The following is a 21666-nucleotide window of genomic DNA, read 5'->3' on the forward strand; positions in this document are numbered from 1 at the left end:
GAGCTTTCAGTGCTGGCAGCTTTCCTGTGGGCGCAATCTCTGGACGTTTCCAATTTGGCAGCCGGGCTCTGCCAGAGAGAGATACAGAGTGTTGCCCCATTACCAAGCAATGCTTTAGCAGAGCGCGAATGTCTGTGTGGCAGCGAATGCAGTTCCAAGGGACAGTGAAAACCAGCTAGAGCTTTCAGTGCTGGCAGCTTTCCTGTGGGCGCAACCTCTGGACGTTTCCAATTTGGAAGCCGGGCTCTGCCAGAGACAGATACAGAGTGTTGCCCCCTTACCAAGCAATGCTTTAGCAGAGCGCGAATGTCTGTGTGGCAGCGAATGCAGTTCCAAGGGACAGTGAAAACCAGCTAGAGCTTTCAGTGCTGGCAGCTTTCCTGTGGTCGCAATCTCTGGACGTTTCCAATTTGGCAGCCGGGCTCTGCCACAGAGAGATACAGAGTGTTGCTCCATTACGAAGCAATGCTTTAGTAGAGTGCGAATGTCTGTGTGGCAGCGAATGCAGTGCCAAGGGACAGTGAAAACCAGCTAGAGCTTTCAGTGCTGGCAGCTTTCCTGTGGGCGCAATCTCTGGACGTTTCCAATTTGGCAGCCGGGCTCTGCCACAGAGAGATACAGAGTGTTGCCCCCTTACCAAGCAATGCTTTAGCTGAGCGCGAATGTCTGTGTGGCAGCGAATGCAGTTCCAAGGGACAGTGAAAACCAGCTAGAGCTTTCAGTGCTGGCAGCTTTCCTGTGGGCGCAATCTCTGGACGTTTCCAATTTGGCAGCCGGGCTCTGCCAGAGAGAGATACAGAGTGTTGCCCCATTACGAAGCAATGCTTTAGCAGAGCGCGAATGTCTGTGTGGCAGCGAATGCAGTTCCAAGGGACAGTGAAAACCAGCTAGAGCTTTCAGTGCTGGCAGCTTTCCTGTGGGCGCAATCTCTGGACGTTTCCAATTTGGCAGCCGGGCTCTGCCACAGAGAGATACAGAGTGTTGCCCCAATACGAAGCAAAGCTTTTGCAGAGCGCGAATGTCTGTGTGGCAGCGAATGCAGTTCCAAGGGACAGTGAAAACCAGCTACAGCTTTCAGTGCTGGCAGCTTTCCTGTGGGCGCAATCTCTGGACGTTTCCAATTTGGCAGCCGGGCTCTGCCAGAGAGAGATACAGAGTGTTGCCCCATTACGAAGCAAAGCTTTAGCAGAGCGCGAATGTCTGTGTGGCAGCGAATGCAGTTCCAAGGCACAGTGAAAACCAGCTAGAGCTTTCAGTGCTGGCAGCTTTCCTGTGGGCGCAATCTCTGGACGTTTCCAATTTGGCAGCCGGGCTCTGCCAGAGAGAGATACAGAGTGTTGCCCCATTACGAAGCAAAGCTTTAGCAGAGCGCGAATGTCTGTGTGGCAGCGAATGCAGTGCCAAGGGACAGTGAAAACCAGCTAGAGCTTTCAGTGCTGGCAGCTTTCCTGTGGGCGCAATCTCTGGACGTTTCCAATTTGGCAGCCGGGCTCTGCCAGAGAGAGATACAGAGTGTTGCCCCATTAGGAAGAAATGCTGTAGCAGAGCGCGAATGTCTGTGTGGCAGCGAATGCAGTTCCAAGGGACAGTGAAAACCAGCTAAGTTTTCAGTGCTGGCAGCTTTCCTGTGGGCGCAATCTCTGGACGTTTCCAATTTGGCAGCCGGGCTCTGCCACAGAGAGATACAGAGTGTTGCCCCCTTACCAAGCAATGCTTTAGCTGAGCGCGAATGTCTGTGTGGCAGCGAATGCAGTTCCAAGGGACAGTGAAAACCAGCTACAGCTTTCAGTGCTGGCAGCTTTCCTGTGGGCGCAATCTCTGGACGTTTCCAATTTGGCAGCCGGGCTCTGCCACAGAGAGAGATACAGAGTGTTGCCCCATTACGAAGCAATGCTTTAGCAGAGCGCGAATGTCTGTGTGGCAGCGAATGCAGTTCCAAGGGACAGTGAAAACCAGCTAGAGCTTTCAGTGCTGGCAGCTTTCCTGTGGGCGCAATCTCTGGACGTTTCCAATTTGGCAGCCGGGCTCTGCCAGAGAGAGATACAGAGTGTTGCCCCATTACCAAGCAATGCTTTAGCAGAGCGCGAATGTCTGTGTGGCAGCGAATGCAGTTCCAAGGGACAGTGAAAACCAGCTAGAGCTTTCAGTGCTGGCAGCTTTCCTGTGGGCGCAATCTCTGGGCGTTTCCAATTTGGCAGCCGGGCTCTGCCAGAGAGAGATACAGAGTGTTGCCCCATTACGAAGCAAAGCTTTAGCAGAGCGCGAATGTCTGTGTGGCAGCGAATGCAGTTCCAAGGGACAGTGAAAACCAGCTACAGCTTTCAGTGCTGGCAGCTTTCCTGTGGGCGCAATCTCTGGACGTTTCCAATTTGGCAGCCGGGCTCTGCCACAGAGAGATACAGAGTGTTGCCCCATTAGGAAGCAATGCTTTAGCAGAGCGCGAATGTCTGTGTGGCAGCGAATACAGTTCCAAGGGACAGTGAAAACCAGCTAGAGCTTTCAGTGCTGGCAGCTTTCCTGTGGGCGCAATCTCTGGACGTTTCCAATTTGGCAGCCGGGCTCTGCCAGAGAGAGATACAGAGTGTTGCCCAATTAGGAAGCAATGCTTTAGCAGAGCGCGAATGTCTGTGTGGCAGCGAATGCAGTTCCAAGGGACAGTGAAAACCAGCTAGAGCTTTCAGTGCTGGCAGCTTTCCTGTGGGCGCAATCTCTGGACGTTTCCAATTTGGCAGCCGGGCTCTGCCACAGAGAGATACAGAGTGTTGCCCCATTACGAAGCAATGCTTTAGCAGAGCGCGAATGTCTGTGTGGCAGCGAATGCAGTTCCAAGGGACCGTGAAAACCAGCTAAGTTTTCAGTGCTGGCAGCTTTCCTGTGGGCGCAATCTCTGGACGTTTCCAATTTGGCAGCCGGGCTCTGCCAGAGAGAGATACAGAGTGTTGCCCCATTACGAAGCAATGCTTTAGCAGAGCGCGAATGTCTGTGTGGCAGCGAATGCAGTTCCAAGGGACAGTGAAAACCAGCTAGAGCTTTCAGTGCTGGCAGCTTTCCTGTGGGCGCAACCTCTGGACGTTTCCAATTTGGAAGCCGGGCTCTGCCAGAGACAGATACAGAGTGTTGCCCCCTTACCAAGCAATGCTTTAGCAGAGCGCGAATGTCTGTGTGGCAGCGAATGCAGTTCCAAGGGACAGTGAAAACCAGCTAGAGCTTTCAGTGCTGGCAGCTTTCCTGTGGTCGCAGTCTCTGGACGTTTCCAATTTGGCAGCCGGGTTCTGCCACAGAGAGATACAGAGTGTTGCCCCATTACGAAGCAATGCTTTAGTAGAGTGCGAATGTCTGTGTGGCAGCGAATGCAGTTCCAAGGGACAGTGAAAACCAGCTACAGTTTTCAGTGCTGGCAGCTTTCCTGTGGGCGCAATCTCTGGACGTTTCCAATTTGGCAGCCGGGCTCTGCCACAGAGAGATACAGAGTGTTGCCCCCTTACCAAGCAATGCTTTAGCTGAGCGCGAATGTCTGTGTGGCAGCGAATGCAGTTCCAAGGGACAGTGAAAACCAGCTAGAGCTTTCAGTGCTGGCAGCTTTCCTTTGGGCGCAATCTCTGGACGTTTCCAATTTGGCAGCTGGGCTCTGCCAGAGAGAGATACAGAGTGTTGCCCCCTTACCGAGCAAAGCTTTAGCAGAGCGCGAATGTCTGTGTGGCAGCGAATGCAGTTCCAAGGGACAGTGAAAACCAGCTAGAGCTTTCAGTGCTGGCAGCTTTCCTGTGGGCGCAATCTCTGGACGTTTCCAATTTGGCAGCCGGGCTCTGCCAGAGAGGGATACAGAGTGTTGCCCCATTACGAAGCAATGCTTTAGCAGAGCGCGAATGTCTGTGTGGCAGCGAATGCAGTTCCAAGGGACAGTGAAAACCAGCTAGAGCTTTCAGTGCTGGCAGCTTTCCTGTGGGCGCAATCTCTGGACGTTTCCAATTTGGCAGCCGGGCTCTGCCACAGAGAGATACAGAGTGTTGCCCCATTACCAAGCAATGCTTTAGCAGAGCGCGAATGTCTGTGTGGCAGCGAATGCAGTTCCAAGGGACAGTGAAAACCAGCTAGAGCTTTCAGTGCTGGCAGCTTTCCTGGGGGCGCAATCTCTGGACGTTTCCAATTTGGCAGCCGGGCTCTGCCAGAGAGAGATACAGAGTGTTGCCCAATTGGGAAGCAAAGCTTTAGCAGAGCGCGAATGTCTGTGTGGCAGCGAATGCAGTTCCAAGGGACAGTGAAAACCAGCTAGAGCTTTCAGTGCTGGCAGCTTTCCTGTGGGCGCAATCTCTGGACGTTTCCAATTTGGCAGCCGGGCTCTGCCAGAGAGAGATACAGAGTGTTGCCCCATTAGGAAGAAATGCTGTAGCAGAGCGCGAATGTCTGTGTGGCAGCGAATGCAGTTCCAAGGGACAGTGAAAACCAGCTAGAGCTTTCAGTGCTGGCAGCTTTCCTGTGGGCGCAATCTCTGGACGTTTCCAATTTGGCAGCCGGGCTCTGCCAGAGAGAGATACAGAGTGTTGCCCCATTGGGAAAAATGCTGTAGCAGAGCGCGAATGTCTGTGTGGCAGCGAATGCAGTTCCAAGGGACAGTGAAAACCAGCTAGAGCTTTCAGTGCTGGCAGCTTTCCTGTGGGCGCAATCTCTGGACGTTTCCAATTTGGCAGCCGGGCTCTGCCACAGAGAGATACACAGTGTTGCCCCCTTACCAAGCAATGCTTTAGCTGAGCGCGAATGTCTGTGTGGCAGCGAATGCAGTTCCAAGGGACAGTGAAAACCAGCTAGAGCTTTCAGTGCTGGCAGCTTTCCTGTGGGCGCAATCTCTGGACGTTTCCAATTTGGCAGCCGGGCTCTGCCACAGAGAGAGATACAGAGTGTTGCCCCATTACGAAGCAATGCTTTAGCAGAGCGCGAATGTCTGTGTGGCAGCGAATGCAGTTCCAAGGGACAGTGAAAACCAGCTACAGTTTTCAGTGCTGGCAGCTTTCCTGTGGGCGCAATCTCTGGACGTTTCCAATTTGGCAGCCGGGCTCTGCCAGAGAGAGATACAGAGTGTTGCCCCATTACCAAGCAATGCTTTAGCAGAGCGCGAATGTCTGTGTGGCAGCGAATGCAGTTCCAAGGGACAGTGAAAACCAGCTAGAGCTTTCAGTGCTGGCAGCTTTCCTGTGGGCGCAATCTCTGGACGTTTCCAATTTGGCAGCCGGGCTCTGCCAGAGAGAGATACAGAGTGTTGCCCCATTAGGAAGCAATGCTTTAGCAGAGCGCGAATGTCTGTGTGGCAGCGAATGCAGTTCCAAGGGACAGTGAAAACCAGCTAGAGCTTTCAGTGCTGGCAGCTTTCCTGTGGGCGCAATCTCTGGACGTTTCCAATTTGGCAGCCGGGCTCTGCCAGAGAGAGATACAGAGTGTTGCCCCATTACGAAGCAATGCTTTAGCAGAGCGCGAATGTCTGTGTGGCAGCGAATACAGTTCCAAGGGACAGTGAAAACCAGCTAGAGCTTTCAGTGCTGGCAGCTTTCCTGTGGGCGCAATCTCTGGACGTTTCCAATTTGGCAGCCGGGCTCTGCCAGAGAGAGATACAGAGTGTTGCCCCATTACCAAGCAATGCTTTAGCAGAGCGCGAATGTCTGTGTGGCAGCGAATGCAGTTCCAAGGGACAGTGAAAACCAGCTAGAGCTTTCAGTGCTGGCAGCTTTCCTGTGGGCGCAACCTCTGGACGTTTCCAATTTGGAAGCCGGGCTCTGCCAGAGACAGATACAGAGTGTTGCCCCCTTACCAAGCAATGCTTTAGCAGAGCGCGAATGTCTGTGTGGCAGCGAATGCAGTTCCAAGGGACAGTGAAAACCAGCTAGAGCTTTCAGTGCTGGCAGCTTTCCTGTGGTCGCAATCTCTGGACGTTTCCAATTTGGCAGCCGGGCTCTGCCACAGAGAGATACAGAGTGTTGCCCCATTACGAAGCAATGCTTTAGTAGAGTGCGAATGTCTGTGTGGCAGCGAATGCAGTGCCAAGGGACAGTGAAAACCAGCTACAGTTTTCAGTGCTGGCAGCTTTCCTGTGGGCGCAATCTCTGGACGTTTCCAATTTGGCAGCCGGGCTCTGCCACAGAGAGATACAGAGTGTTGCCCCCTTACCAAGCAATGCTTTAGCTGAGCGCGAATGTCTGTGTGGCAGCGAATGCAGTTCCAAGGGACAGTGAAAACCAGCTAGAGCTTTCAGTGCTGGCAGCTTTCCTGTGGGCGCAATCTCTGGACGTTTCCAATTTGGCAGCCGGGCTCTGCCAGAGAGAGATACAGAGTGTTGCCCCATTACGAAGCAATGCTTTAGCAGAGCGCGAATGTCTGTGTGGCAGCGAATGCAGTTCCAAGGGACAGTGAAAACCAGCTAGAGCTTTCAGTGCTGGCAGCTTTCCTGTGGGCGCAATCTCTGGACGTTTCCAATTTGGCAGCCGGGCTCTGCCACAGAGAGATACAGAGTGTTGCCCCAATACGAAGCAAAGCTTTTGCAGAGCGCGAATGTCTGTGTGGCAGCGAATGCAGTTCCAAGGGACAGTGAAAACCAGCTACAGCTTTCAGTGCTGGCAGCTTTCCTGTGGGCGCAATCTCTGGACGTTTCCAATTTGGCAGCCGGGCTCTGCCAGAGAGAGATACAGAGTGTTGCCCCATTACGAAGCAAAGCTTTAGCAGAGCGCGAATGTCTGTGTGGCAGCGAATGCAGTTCCAAGGGACAGTGAAAACCAGCTAGAGCTTTCAGTGCTGGCAGCTTTCCTGTGGGCGCAATCTCTGGACATTTCCAATTTGGCAGCCGGGCTCTACCAGAGAGAGATACAGAGTGTTGCCCCATTACGAAGCAAAGCTTTTGCAGAGCGCGAATGTCTGTGTGGCAGCGAATGCAGTTCCAAGGGACAGTGAAAACCAGCTAGAGCTTTCAGTGCTGGCAGCTTTCCTGTGGGCGCAATCTCTGGACGTTTCCAATTTGGCAGCCGGGCTCTGCCAGAGAGAGATACAGAGTGTTGCCCCATTACGAAGCAAAGCTTTAGCAGAGCGCGAATGTCTGTGTGGCAGCGAATGCAGTTCCAAGGGACAGTGAAAACCAGCTACAGCTTTCAGTGCTGGCAGCTTTCCTGTGGGCGCAATCTCTGGACATTTCCAATTTGGCAGCCGGGCTCTGCCAGAGAGAGATACAGAGTGTTGCCCCATTACGAAGCAAAGCTTTAGCAGAGCGCGAATGTCTGTGTGGCAGCAAATGCAGTTCCAAGGGACAGTGAAAACCAGCTAGAGCTTTCAGTGCTGGCAGCTTTCCTGTGGGCGCAATCTCTGGACGTTTCCAATTTGGCAGCCGGGCTCTGCCAGAGAGAGATACAGAGTGTTGCCCCATTAGGAAAAATGCTGTAGCAGAGCGCGAATGTCTGTGTGGCAGCGAATGCAGTTCCAAGGGACAGTGAAAACCAGCTAGAGCTTTCAGTGCTGGCAGCTTTCCTGTGGGCGCAATCTCTGGACGTTTCCAATTTGGCAGCCGGGCTCTGCCAGAGAGAGATACAGAGTGTTGCCCCATTAGGAAAAATGCTGTAGCAGAGCGCGAATGTCTGTGTGGCAGCGAATGCAGTTCCAAGGGACAGTGAAAACCAGCTAGAGCTTTCAGTGCTGGCAGCTTTCCTGTGGGCGCAATCTCTGGACGTTTCCAATTTGGCAGCCGGGCTCTGCCACAGAGAGAGATACAGAGTGTTGCCCCATTACGAAGCAATGCTTTAGCAGAGCGCGAATGTCTGTGTGGCAGCGAATGCAGTTCCAAGGGACAGTGAAAACCAGCTACAGTTTTCAGTGCTGGCAGCTTTCCTGTGGGCGCAATCTCTGGACGTTTCCAATTTGGCAGCCGGGCTCTGCCAGAGAGAGATACAGAGTGTTGCCCCATTACCAAGCAATGCTTTAGCAGAGCGCGAATGTCTGTGTGGCAGCGAATGCAGTTCCAAGGGACAGTGAAAACCAGCTAGAGCTTTCAGTGCTGGCAGCTTTCCTGTGGGCGCAATCTCTGGGCGTTTCCAATTTGGCAGCCGGGCTCTGCCAGAGAGAGATACAGAGTGTTGCCCCATTACGAAGCAAAGCTTTAGCAGAGCGCGAATGTCTGTGTGGCAGCGAATGCAGTTCCAAGGGACAGTGAAAACCAGCTACAGCTTTCAGTGCTGGCAGCTTTCCTGTGGGCGCAATCTCTGGACGTTTCCAATTTGGCAGCCGGGCTCTGCCAGAGAGAGATACAGAGTGTTGCCCCATTACGAAGCAATGCTTTAGCAGAGCGCGAATGTCTGTGTGGCAGCGAATGCAGTTCCAAGGGACAGTGAAAACCAGCTACAGTTTTCAGTGCTGGCAGCTTTCCTGTGGGCGCAATCTCTGGACGTTTCCAATTTGGCAGCCGGGCTCTGCCAGAGAGAGATACAGAGTGTTGCCCCATTAGGAAGCAATGCTTTAGCAGAGCGCGAATGTCTGTGTGGCAGCGAATGCAGTTCCAAGGGACAGTGAAAACCAGCTAGAGCTTTCAGTGCTGGCAGCTTTCCTGTGGGCGCAATCTCTGGACGTTTCCAATTTGGCAGCCGGGCTCTGCCACAGAGAGATACAGAGTGTTGCCCCATTACGAAGCAATGCTTTAGCAGAGCGCGAATGTCTGTGTGGCAGCGAATACAGTTCCAAGGGACAGTGAAAACCAGCTAGAGCTTTCAGTGCTGGCAGCTTTCCTGTGGGCGCAATCTCTGGACGTTTCCAATTTGGCAGCCGGGCTCTGCCAGAGAGAGATACAGAGTGTTGCCCCATTACCAAGCAATGCTTTAGCAGAGCGCGAATGTCTGTGTGGCAGCGAATGCAGTTCCAAGGGACAGTGAAAACCAGCTAGAGCTTTCAGTGCTGGCAGCTTTCCTGTGGGCGCAATCTCTGGACGTTTCCAATTTGGCAGCCGGGCTCTGCCAGAGAGAGATACAGAGTGTTGCCCCATTACGAAGCAGTGCTTTAGCAGAGCGCGAATGTCTGTGTGGCAGCGAATGCAGTTCCAAGGGACAGTGAAAACCAGCTAGAGCTTTCAGTGCTGGCAGCTTTCCTGTGGGCGCAACCTCTGGACGTTTCCAATTTGGAAGCCGGGCTCTGCCAGAGACAGATACAGAGTGTTGCCCCCTTACCGAGCAAAGCTTTAGCAGAGCGCGAATGTCTGTGTGGCAGCGAATGCAGTTCCAAGGGACAGTGAAAACCAGCTAGAGCTTTCAGTGTTGGCAGCTTTCCTGTGGGCGCAATCTCTGGACGTTTCCAATTTGGCAGCCGGGCTCTGCCAGAGAGAGATACAGAGTGTTGCCCCCTTACCAAGCAATGCTTTAGCAGAGCGCGAATGTCTGTGTGGCAGCGAATGCAGTTCCAAGGGACAGTGAAAACCAGCTAGAGCTTTCAGTGCTGGCAGCTTTCCTGTGGGCGCAATCTCTGGACGTTTCCAATTTGGCAGCCGGGCTCTGCCAGAGAGAGATACAGAGTGTTGCCCAATTGGGAAGCAAAGCTTTAGCAGAGCGCGAATGTCTGTGTGGCAGCGAATGCAGTTCCAAGGGACAGTGAAAACCAGCTAGAGCTTTCAGTGCTGGCAGCTTTCCTGTGGGCGCAATCTCTGGACGTTTCCAATTTGGCAGCCGGGCTCTGCCAGAGAGAGATACAGAGTGTTGCCCAATTAGGAAGCAATGCTTTAGCAGAGCGCGAATGTCTGTGTGGCAGCGAATGCAGTTCCAAGGGACACTGAAAACCAGCTAGAGCTTTCAGTGCTGGCAGCTTTCCTGTGGGCGCAATCTCTGGACGTTTCCAATTTGGCAGCCGGGCTCTGCCACAGAGAGATACAGAGTGTTGCCCCATTACCAAGCAATGCTTTAGCAGAGCGCGAATGTCTGTGTGGCAGCGAATGCAGTTCCAAGGGACAGTGAAAACCAGCTAGAGCTTTCAGTGCTGGCAGCTTTCCTGTGGGCGCAATCTCTGGACATTTCCAATTTGGCAGCCGGGCTCTGCCAGAGAGAGATACAGAGTGTTGCCCCATTACGAAGCAAAGCTTTAGCAGAGCGCGAATGTCTGTGTGGCAGCAAATGCAGTTCCAAGGGACAGTGAAAACCAGCTAGAGCTTTCAGTGCTGGCAGCTTTCCTGTGGGCGCAATCTCTGGACGTTTCCAATTTGGCAGCCGGGCTCTGCCAGAGAGAGATACAGAGTGTTGCCCCATTAGGAAGAAATGCTGTAGCAGAGCGCGAATGTCTGTGTGGCAGCGAATGCAGTTCCAAGGGACAGTGAAAACCAGCTAGAGCTTTCAGTGCTGGCAGCTTTCCTGTGGGCGCAATCTCTGGACGTTTCCAATTTGGCAGCCGGGCTCTGCCACAGAGAGATACAGAGTGTTGCCCCATTACCAAGCAATGCTTTAGCTGAGCGCGAATGTCTGTGTGGCAGCGAATGCAGTTCCAAGGGACAGTGAAAACCAGCTAGAGCTTTCAGTGCTGGCAGCTTTCCTGTGGGCGCAATCTCTGGACGTTTCCAATTTGGCAGCCGGGCTCTGCCACAGAGAGAGATACAGAGTGTTGCCCCATTACGAAGCAATGCTTTAGCAGAGCGCGAATGTCTGTGTGGCAGCGAATGCAGTTCCAAGGGACAGTGAAAACCAGCTACAGTTTTCAGTGCTGGCAGCTTTCCTGTGGGCGCAATCTCTGGACGTTTCCAATTTGGCAGCCGGGCTCTGCCAGAGAGAGATACAGAGTGTTGCCCCATTACCAAGCAATGCTTTAGCAGAGCGCGAATGTCTGTGTGGCAGCGAATGCAGTTCCAAGGGACAGTGAAAACCAGCTAGAGCTTTCAGTGCTGGCAGCTTTCCTGTGGGCGCAATCTCTGGGCGTTTCCAATTTGGCAGCCGGGCTCTGCCAGAGAGAGATACAGAGTGTTGCCCCATTACGAAGCAAAGCTTTAGCAGAGCGCGAATGTCTGTGTGGCAGCGAATGCAGTTCCAAGGGACAGTGAAAACCAGCTACAGCTTTCAGTGCTGGCAGCTTTCCTGTGGGCGCAATCTCTGGACGTTTCCAATTTGGCAGCCGGGCTCTGCCAGAGAGAGATACAGAGTGTTGCCCCATTACGAAGCAATGCTTTAGCAGAGCGCGAATGTCTGTGTGGCAGCGAATGCAATTCCAAGGGACAGTGAAAACCAGCTACAGTTTTCAGTGCTGGCAGCTTTCCTGTGGGCGCAATCTCTGGACGTTTCCAATTTGGCAGCCGGGCTCTGCCAGAGAGAGATACAGAGTGTTGCCCCATTAGGAAGCAATGCTTTAGCAGAGCGCGAATGTCTGTGTGGCAGCGAATGCAGTTCCAAGGGACAGTGAAAACCAGCTAGAGCTTTCAGTGCTGGCAGCTTTCCTGTGGGCGCAATCTCTGGACGTTTCCAATTTGGCAGCCGGGCTCTGCCACAGAGAGATACAGAGTGTTGCCCCATTACGAAGCAATGCTTTAGCAGAGCGCGAATGTCTGTGTGGCAGCGAATACAGTTCCAAGGGACAGTGAAAACCAGCTAGAGCTTTCAGTGCTGGCAGCTTTCCTGTGGGCGCAATCTCTGGACGTTTCCAATTTGGCAGCCGGGCTCTGCCAGAGAGAGATACAGAGTGTTGCCCCATTACCAAGCAATGCTTTAGCAGAGCGCGAATGTCTGTGTGGCAGCGAATGCAGTTCCAAGGGACAGTGAAAACCAGCTAGAGCTTTCAGTGCTGGCAGCTTTCCTGTGGGCGCAACCTCTGGACGTTTCCAATTTGGAAGCCGGGCTCTGCCAGAGACAGATACAGAGTGTTGCCCCCTTACCAAGCAATGCTTTAGCAGAGCGCGAATGTCTGTGTGGCAGCGAATGCAGTTCCAAGGGACAGTGAAAACCAGCTAGAGCTTTCAGTGCTGGCAGCTTTCCTGTGGTCGCAATCTCTGGACGTTTCCAATTTGGCAGCCGGGCTCTGCCACAGAGAGATACAGAGTGTTGCCCCATTACGAAGCAATGCTTTAGTAGAGTGCGAATGTCTGTGTGGCAGCGAATGCAGTGCCAAGGGACAGTGAAAACCAGCTACAGTTTTCAGTGCTGGCAGCTTTCCTGTGGGCGCAATCTCTGGACGTTTCCAATTTGGCAGCCGGGCTCTGCCAGAGAGAGATACAGAGTGTTGCCCCCTTACCAAGCAATGCTTTAGCTGAGCGCGAATGTCTGTGTGGCAGCGAATGCAGTTCCAAGGGACAGTGAAAACCAGCTAGAGCTTTCAGTGCTGGCAGCTTTCCTGTGGGCGCAATCTCTGGACGTTTCCAATTTGGCAGCCGGGCTCTGCCAGAGAGAGATACAGAGTGTTGCCCCATTACGAAGCAATGCTTTAGCAGAGCGCGAATGTCTGTGTGGCAGCGAATGCAGTTCCAAGGGACAGTGAAAACCAGCTAGAGCTTTCAGTGCTGGCAGCTTTCCTGTGGGCGCAATCTCTGGACGTTTCCAATTTGGCAGCCGGGCTCTGCCACAGAGAGATACAGAGTGTTGCCCCAATACGAAGCAAAGCTTTTGCAGAGCGCGAATGTCTGTGTGGCAGCGAATGCAGTTCCAAGGGACAGTGAAAACCAGCTACAGCTTTCAGTGCTGGCAGCTTTCCTGTGGGCGCAATCTCTGGACGTTTCCAATTTGGCAGCCGGGCTCTGCCAGAGAGAGATACAGAGTGTTGCCCCATTACGAAGCAAAGCTTTAGCAGAGCGCGAATGTCTGTGTGGCAGCGAATGCAGTTCCAAGGGACAGTGAAAACCAGCTAGAGCTTTCAGTGCTGGCAGCTTTCCTGTGGGCGCAATCTCTGGACATTTCCAATTTGGCAGCCGGGCTCTGCCAGAGCGAGATACAGAGTGTTGCCCCATTACCTAGCAAAGCTTTAGCAGAGCGCGAATGTCTGTGTGGCAGCGAATGCAGTTCCAAGGGACAGTGAAAACCAGCTAGAGCTTTCAGTGCTGGCAGCTTTCCTGTGGGCGCAATCTCTGGACGTTTCCAATTTGGCAGCCGGGCTCTGCCAGAGAGAGATACAGAGTGTTGCCCCATTAGGAAGAAATGCTGTAGCAGAGCGCGAATGTCTGTGTGGCAGCGAATGCAGTTCCAAGGGACAGTGAAAACCAGCTAAGTTTTCAGTGCTGGCAGCTTTCCTGTGGGCGCAATCTCTGGACGTTTCCAATTTGGCAGCCGGGCTCTGCCACAGAGAGATACAGAGTGTTGCCCCCTTACCAAGCAATGCTTTAGCTGAGCGCGAATGTCTGTGTGGCAGCGAATGCAGTTCCAAGGGACAGTGAAAACCAGCTACAGCTTTCAGTGCTGGCAGCTTTCCTGTGGGCGCAATCTCTGGACGTTTCCAATTTGGCAGCCGGGCTCTGCCACAGAGAGAGATACAGAGTGTTGCCCCATTACGAAGCAAAGCTTTAGCAGAGCGCGAATGTCTGTGTGGCAGCGAATGCAGTTCCAAGGGACAGTGAAAACCAGCTACAGCTTTCAGTGCTGGCAGCTTTCCTGTGGGCGCAATCTCTGGACGTTTCCAATTTGGCAGCCGGGCTCTGCCAGAGAGAGATACAGAGTGTTGCCCCATTAGGAAGCAATGCTTTAGCAGAGCGCGAATGTCTGTGTGGCAGCGAATGCAGTTCCAAGGGACAGTGAAAACCAGCTAGAGCTTTCAGTGCTGGCAGCTTTCCTGTGGGCGCAATCTCTGGACGTTTCCAATTTGGCAGCCGGGCTCTGCCACAGAGAGATACAGAGTGTTGCCCCATTACGAAGCAATGCTTTAGCAGAGCGCGAATGTCTGTGTGGCAGCGAATACAGTTCCAAGGGACAGTGAAAACCAGCTAGAGCTTTCAGTGCTGGCAGCTTTCCTGTGGGCGCAATCTCTGGACGTTTCCAATTTGGCAGCCGGGCTCTGCCAGAGAGAGATACAGAGTGTTGCCCAATTAGGAAGCAATGCTTTAGCAGAGCGCGAATGTCTGTGTGGCAGCGAATGCAGTTCCAAGGGACAGTGAAAACCAGCTAGAGCTTTCAGTGCTGGCAGCTTTCCTGTGGGCGCAATCTCTGGACGTTTCCAATTTGGCAGCCGGGCTCTGCCAGAGAGAGATACAGAGTGTTGCCCCATTACGAAGCAATGCTTTAGCAGAGCGCGAATGTCTGTGTGGCAGCGAATGCAGTTCCAAGGGACCGTGAAAACCAGCTAAGTTTTCAGTGCTGGCAGCTTTCCTGTGGGCGCAATCTCTGGACGTTTCCAATTTGGCAGCCGGGCTCTGCCAGAGAGAGATACAGAGTGTTGCCCCATTACGAAGCAATGCTTTAGCAGAGCGCGAATGTCTGTGTGGCAGCGAATGCAGTTCCAAGGGACAGTGAAAACCAGCTAGAGCTTTCAGTGCTGGCAGCTTTCCTGTGGGCGCAACCTCTGGACGTTTCCAATTTGGAAGCCGGGCTCTGCCAGAGACAGATACAGAGTGTTGCCCCCTTACCAAGCAATGCTTTAGCAGAGCGCGAATGTCTGTGTGGCAGCGAATGCAGTTCCAAGGGACAGTGAAAACCAGCTAGAGCTTTCAGTGCTGGCAGCTTTCCTGTGGTCGCAGTCTCTGGACGTTTCCAATTTGGCAGCCGGGCTCTGCCACAGAGAGATACAGAGTGTTGCCCCATTACGAAGCAATGCTTTAGTAGAGTGCGAATGTCTGTGTGGCAGCGAATGCAGTTCCAAGGGACAGTGAAAACCAGCTAGAGCTTTCAGTGCTGGCAGCTTTCCTTTGGGCGCAATCTCTGGACGTTTCCAATTTGGCAGCTGGGCTCTGCCAGAGAGAGATACAGAGTGTTGCCCCCTTACCGAGCAAAGCTTTAGCAGAGCGCGAATGTCTGTGTGGCAGCGAATGCAGTTCCAAGGGACAGTGAAAACCAGCTAGAGCTTTCAGTGTTGGCAGCTTTCCTGTGGGCGCAATCTCTGGACGTTTCCAATTTGGCAGCCGGGCTCTGCCAGAGAGAGATACAGAGTGTTGCCCCCTTACCAAGCAATGCTTTAGCAGAGCGCGAATGTCTGTGTGGCAGCGAATGCAGTTCCAAGGGACAGTGAAAACCAGCTAGAGCTTTCAGTGCTGGCAGCTTTCCTGTGGGCGCAATCTCTGGACGTTTCCAATTTGGCAGCCGGGCTCTGCCAGAGAGGGATACAGAGTGTTGCCCCATTACGAAGCAATGCTTTAGCAGAGCGCGAATGTCTGTGTGGCAGCGAATGCAGTTCCAAGGGACAGTGAAAACCAGCTAGAGCTTTCAGTGCTGGCAGCTTTCCTGTACGCGCAATCTCTGGACGTTTCCAATTTGGCAGCCGGGCTCTGCCACAGAGAGATACAGAGTGTTGCCCCATTACCAAGCAATGCTTTAGCAGAGCGCGAATGTCTGTGTGGCAGCGAATGCAGTTCCAAGGGACAGTGAAAACCAGCTAGAGCTTTCAGTGCTGGCAGCTTTCCTGGGGGCGCAATCTCTGGACGTTTCCAATTTGGCAGCCGGGCTCTGCCAGAGAGAGATACAGAGTGTTGCCCAATTGGGAAGCAAAGCTTTAGCAGAGCGCGAATGTCTGTGTGGCAGCGAATGCAGTTCCAAGGGACAGTGAAAACCAGCTAGAGCTTTCAGTGCTGGCAGCTTTCCTGTGGGCGCAATCTCTGGACGTTTCCAATTTGGCAGCCGGGCTCTGCCACAGAGAGATACAGAGTGTTGCCCAATTAGGAAGCAATGCTTTAGCAGAGCGCGAATGTCTGTGTGGCAGCGAATGCAGTTCCAAGGGACACTGAAAACCAGCTAGAGCTTTCAGTGCTGGTAGCTTTCCTGTGGGCGCAATCTCTGGACGTTTCCAATTTGGCAGCCGGGCTCTGCCACAGAGAGATACAGAGTGTTGCCCCATTACCAAGCAATGCTTTAGCAGAGCGCGAATGTCTGTGTGGCAGCGAATGCAGTTCCAAGGGACAGTGAAAACCAGCTAGAGCTTTCAGTGCTGGCAGCTTTCCTGTGGGCGCAATCTCTGGACATTTCCAATTTGGCAGCCGGGCTCTGCCAGAGAGAGATACAGAGTGTTGCCCCATTACGAAGCAAAGCTTTTGCAGAGCGCGAATGTCTGTGTGGCAGCGAATGCAGTTCCAAGGGACAGTGAAAACCAGCTAGAGCTTTCAGTGCTGGCAGCTTTCCTGTGGGCGCAATCTCTGGACGTTTCCAATTTGGCAGCCGGGCTCTGCCAGAGAGAGATACAGAGTGTTGCCCCATTACGAAGCAAAGCTTTAGCAGAGCGCGAATGTCTGTGTGGCAGCAAATGCAGTTCCAAGGGACAGTGAAAACCAGCTAGAGCTTTCAGTGCTGGCAGCTTTCCTGTGGGCGCAATCTCTGGACGTTTCCAATTTGGCAGCCGGGCTCTGCCAGAGAGAGATACAGAGTGTTGCCCCATTAGGAAGAAATGCTTTAGCAGAGCGCGAATGTCTGTGTGGCAGCGAATGCAGTTCCAAGGGACAGTGAAAACCAGCTAGAGCTTTCAGTGCTGGCAGCTTTCCTGTGGGCGCAATCTCTGGACGTTTCCAATTTGGCAGCCGGGCTCTGCCAGAGAGAGATAGAGAGTGTTGCCCAATTAGGAAGGAATGCTTTAGCAGAGCGCGAATGTCTGTGTGGCAGCGAATGCAGTTCCAAGGGACAGTGAAAACCAGCTAGAGCTTTCAGTGCTGGCAGCTTTCCTGTGGGCGCAATCTCTGGACGTTTCCAATTTGGCAGCCGGGCTCTGCCAGAGACAGATACAGAGTGTTGCCCCATTACGAAGCAAAGCTTTAGCAGAGCGGGAATGTCTGTGTGGCAGCGAATGCAGTTCCAAGGGACAGTGAAAACCAGCTAGAGCTTTCAGTGCTGGCAGCTTTCCTGTGGGTGCAATCTCTGGACGTTTCCAATTTGGCAGCCGGGCTCTGCCAGAGAGAGATACAGAATGTTGCCCCATTACGAAGCAAAGCTTTAGCAGAGCGCGAATGTCTGTGTGGCAGCGAATGCAGTTCCAAGGGACAGTGAAAACCAGCTAGAGCTTTCAGTGCTGGCAGCTTTCCTGTGGGCGCAATCTCTGGACGTTTCCAATTTGGCAGCCGGGCTCTGCCACAGAGAGATACAGAGTGTTGCCCCCTTACCAAGCAATGCTTTAGCAGAGCGCGAATGTCTGTGTGGCAGCGAATGCAGTTCCAAGGGACAGTGAAAACCAGCTAGAGCTTTCAGTGCTGGCAGCTTTCCTGTGGGCGCAATCTCTGGAGGTTTCCAATTTGGCAGCCGGGCTCTGCCAGAGAGAGATACAGAGTGTTGCCCCATTACGAAGCAATGCTTTAGCAGAGCGCGAATGTCTGTGTGGCAGCGAATGCAGTTCCAAGGGACAGTGAAAACCAGCTACAGCTTTCAGTGCTGGCAGCTTTTCTGTGGGCGCAAACGCTGGACGTTTCCAATTTGGCAGCCGGGCTCTGCGAGAGACAGATACAGAGTGTTGCCCCATTAGGAAGCAATGCTTTAGGAGAGCGCGAATGTCTGTGTGGCAGCGAATGCAGTTCCAAGGGACAGTGAAAACCAGCTACAGCTTTCAGTGCTGGCAGCTTTCCTGTGGGCGCAATCTCTGGACGTTTCCAATTTCACTGCTGGGCTCTGCCAGAGAGAGATACAGAATGTTGCCCCCTTACCAAGCAAAGCTTTAGCAGAGCGCGAATATCTGTGTGGCAGCGAATGCAGTTCCAAGGGACAGTGAAAACCAGCTACAGCTTTCAGTGCTGGCAGCTTTCCTGTGGGTGCAATCTCTGGACGTTTCCAATTTGGCAGCCGGGCTCTGCCAGAGAGAGATACAGAGTGTTGCCCCATTACCAAGCAATGCTTTAGCAGAGCGCGAATGTCTGTGTGGCAGCGAATGCAGTGCCAAGGGACAGTGAAAACCAGCTAGAGCTTTCAGTGCTGGCAGCTTTCCTGTGGGCGCAATGTCTGGACGTTTCCAATTTGGCAGCCGGGCTCTGCCACAGAGAGATACAGAGTGTTGCCCCCTTACGAAGCAATGCTTTAGCAGAGCGCGAATGTCTGTGTGGCAGCGAATGCAGTTCCAAGGGACAGTGAAAACCAGCTAGAGCTTTCAGTGCTGGCAGCTTTCCTGTGGGCGCAATCTCTGGACGTTTCCAATTTGGCAGCCGGGCTCTGCCACAGAGAGATACAGAGAGTTGCCCCCTTACCAAGCAATGCTTTAGCAGAGCGCGAATGTCTGTGTGGCAGCGAATGCAGTTCCAAGGGACAGTGAAAACCAGCTACAGCTTTCAGTGCTGGCAGCTTTCCTGTGGGCGCAATGTCTGGACGTTTCCAATTTGGCAGCCGGGCTCTGCCAGAGAGAGATACAGAGAGTTGCCCCCTTACCAAGCAATGCTTTAGCAGAGCGCGAATTTCTGTGTGGCAGCGAATGCAGTTCCAAGGGACAGTGAAAACCAGCTACAGCTTTCAGTGCTGGCAGCTTTCCTGTGGGCGCAATCTCTGGACGTTTCCAATTTGGCAGCCGGGCACTGCCAGAGAGAGATACAGAGTGTTGCCCCATTACCAAGCAATGCTTTAGCAGAGCGCGAATGTCTGTGTGGCAGCGAATGCAGTGCCAAGGGACAGTGAAAACCAGCTAGAGCTTTCAGTGCTGGCAGCTTTCCTGTGGGCGCAATCTCTGGACGTTTCCAATTTGGCAGCCGGGCTCTGCCACAGAGAGATACAGAGTGTTGCCCCATTACGAAGCAATGCTTTAGCAGAGCGCGAATGTCTGTGTGGCAGCGAATGCAGTTCCAAGGGACAGTGAAAACCAGCTAGAGCTTTCAGTGCTGGCAGCTTTCCTGTGGGCGCAATCTCTGGACGTTTCCAATTTGGCAGCCGGGCTCTGCCAGAGAGAGATACAGAGTGTTGCCCCATTACCAAGCAATGCTTTAGCAGAGCGCGAATGTCTGTGTGGCAGCGAATGCAGTGCCAAGGGACAGTGAAAACCAGCTAGAGCTTTCAGTGCTGGCAGCTTTCCTGTGGGCGCAATCTCTGGACGTTTCCAATTTGGCAGCCGGGCTCTGCCACAGAGAGATACAGAGTGTTGCCCCCTTACCAAGCAATGCTTTAGCAGAGCGCGAATGTCTGTGTGGCAGCGAATGCAGTTCCAAGGGACAGTGAAAACCAGCTAGAGCTTTCAGTGCTGGCAGCTTTCCTGTGGGCGCAATCTCTGGACGTTTCCAATTTGGCAGCCGGGCTCTGCCACAGAGAGATACAGAGTGTTGCCCCATTACGAAGCAAAGCTTTAGCAGAGCGCGAATGTCTGTGTGGCAGCGAATGCAGTTCCAAGGGACAGTGAAAACCAGCTAGAGCTTTCAGTGCTGGCAGCTTTCCTGTGGGCGCAATCTCTGGACGTTTCCAATTTGGCAGCCGGGCTCTGCCAGAGAGAGATACAGAATGTTGCCCCATTACGAAGCAAAGCTTTAGCAGAGCGCGAATGTCTGTGTGGCAGCGAATGCAGTTCCAAGGGACAGTGAAAACCAGCTAGAGCTTTCAGTGCTGGCAGCTTTCCTGTGGGCGCAATGTCTGGACGTTTCCAATTTGGCAGCCGGGCTCTGCCAGAGAGAGATACAGAGTGTTGCCCCATTACGAAGCAATGCTTTAGCAGAGCGCGAATGTCTGTGTGGCAGCGAATGCAGTTCCAAGGGACAGTGAAAACCAGCTAGAGCTTTCAGTGCTGGCAGCTTTCCTGTGGGCGCAATCTCTGGACGTTTCCAATTTGGCAGCCGGGCTCTGCCAGAGAGAGATACAGAGTGTTGCCCCATTACGAAGCAATGCTTTAGCAGAGCGCGAATGTCTGTGTGGCAGCGAATGCAGTGCCAAGGGACAGTGAAAACCAGCTAGAGCTTTCAGTGCTGGCAGCTTTCCTGTGGGCGCAATCTCTGGACGTTTCCAATTTGGCAGCCGGGCTCTGCCGGAGAGAGATACAGAGTGTTGCCCCCTTACCAAGCAAAGCTTTAGCAGAGCGCGAATATCTGTGTGGCAGCGAATGCAGTTCCAAGGGACAGTGAAAACCAGCTAGAGCTTTCAGTGCTGGCAGCTTTCCTGTGGGCGCAATGTCTGGATGTTTCCAATTTGGCAGCCGGGCTCTGCCACAGAGAGATACAGAGTGTTGCCCCCTTACCAAGCAATGCTTTAGCAGAGCGCGAATGTCTGTGTGGCAGCGAATGCAGTTCCAAGGGACAGTGAAAACCAGCTAGAGCTTTCAGTGCTGGCAGCTTTCCTGTGGGCGCAATGTCTGGACGTTTCCAATTTGGCAGCCGGGCTCTGCCAGACAGAGATACAGAGTGTTGCCCCATTACGAAGCAAAGCTTTAGCAGAGCGCGAATGTCTGTGTGGCAGCGAATGCAGTTCCAAGGGACAGTGAAAACCAGCTAGAGCTTTCAGTGCTGGCAGCTTTCCTGTGGGCGCAATCTCTGGACGTTTCCAATTTGGCAGCCGGGCTCTGCCAGAGAGAGATACAGAGTGTTGCCCCATTACGAAGCAATGCTTTAGCAGAGCGCGAATGTCTGTGTGGCAGCGAATGCAGTGCCAAGGGACAGTGAAAACCAGCTAGAGCTTTCAGTGCTGGCAGCTTTCCTGTGGGCGCAATCTCTGGACGTTTCCAATTTGGCAGCCGGGCTCTGCCACAGAGAGATACAGAGTGTTGCCCCCTTACCAAGCAATGCTTTAGCAGAGCGCGAATGTCTGTGTGGCAGCGAATGCAGTTCCAAGGGACAGTGAAAACCAGCTAGAGCTTTCAGTGCTGGCAGCTTTCCTGTGGGCGCAATCTCTGGACGTTTCCAATTTGGCAGCCGGGCTCTGCCAGAGAGAGATACAGAGTGTTGCCCCATTACGAAGCAATGCTTTAGCAGAGCGCGAATGTCTGTGTGGCAGCGAATGCAGTGCCAAGGGACAGTGAAAACCAGCTACAGCTTTCAGTGCTGGCAGCTTTTCTGTGGGCGCAAACGCTGGACGTTTCCAATTTGGCAGCCGGGCTCTGCGAGAGACAGATACAGAGTGTTGCCCCATTAGGAAGCAATGCTTTAGGAGAGCGCGAATGTCTGTGTGGCAGCGAATGCAGTTCCAAGGGACAGTGAAAACCAGCTACAGCTTTCAGTGCTGGCAGCTTTCCTGTGGGCGCAATCTCTGGACGTTTCCAATTTCACTGCTGGGCTCTGCCAGAGAGAGATACAGAGTGTTGCCCCCTTACCAAGCAAAGCTTTAGCAGAGCGCGAATATCTGTGTGGCAGCGAATGCAGTTCCAAGGGACAGTGAAAACCAGCTACAGCTTTCAGTGCTGGCAGCTTTCCTGTGGGCGCAATCTCTGGACGTTTCCAATTTGGCAGCCGGGCTCTGCCAGAGAGAGATACAGAGTGTTGCCCCATTACGAAGCAATGCTTTAGCAGAGCGCGAATGTCTGTGTGGCAGCGAATGCAGTGCCAAGGGACAGTGAAAACCAGCTAGAGCTTTCAGTGCTGGCAGCTTTCCTGTGGGCGCAATCTCTGGACGTTTCCAATTTGGCAGCCGGGCTCTGCCAGAGAGAGATACAGAGTGTTGCCCCCTTACCAAGCAAAGCTTTAGCAGAGCG

The sequence above is a fragment of the Mycteria americana genome, unplaced genomic scaffold (assembly GCF_035582795.1).
Source record: "Mycteria americana isolate JAX WOST 10 ecotype Jacksonville Zoo and Gardens unplaced genomic scaffold, USCA_MyAme_1.0 Scaffold_54, whole genome shotgun sequence".
Lineage (NCBI taxonomy): Eukaryota > Metazoa > Chordata > Aves > Ciconiiformes > Ciconiidae > Mycteria > Mycteria americana.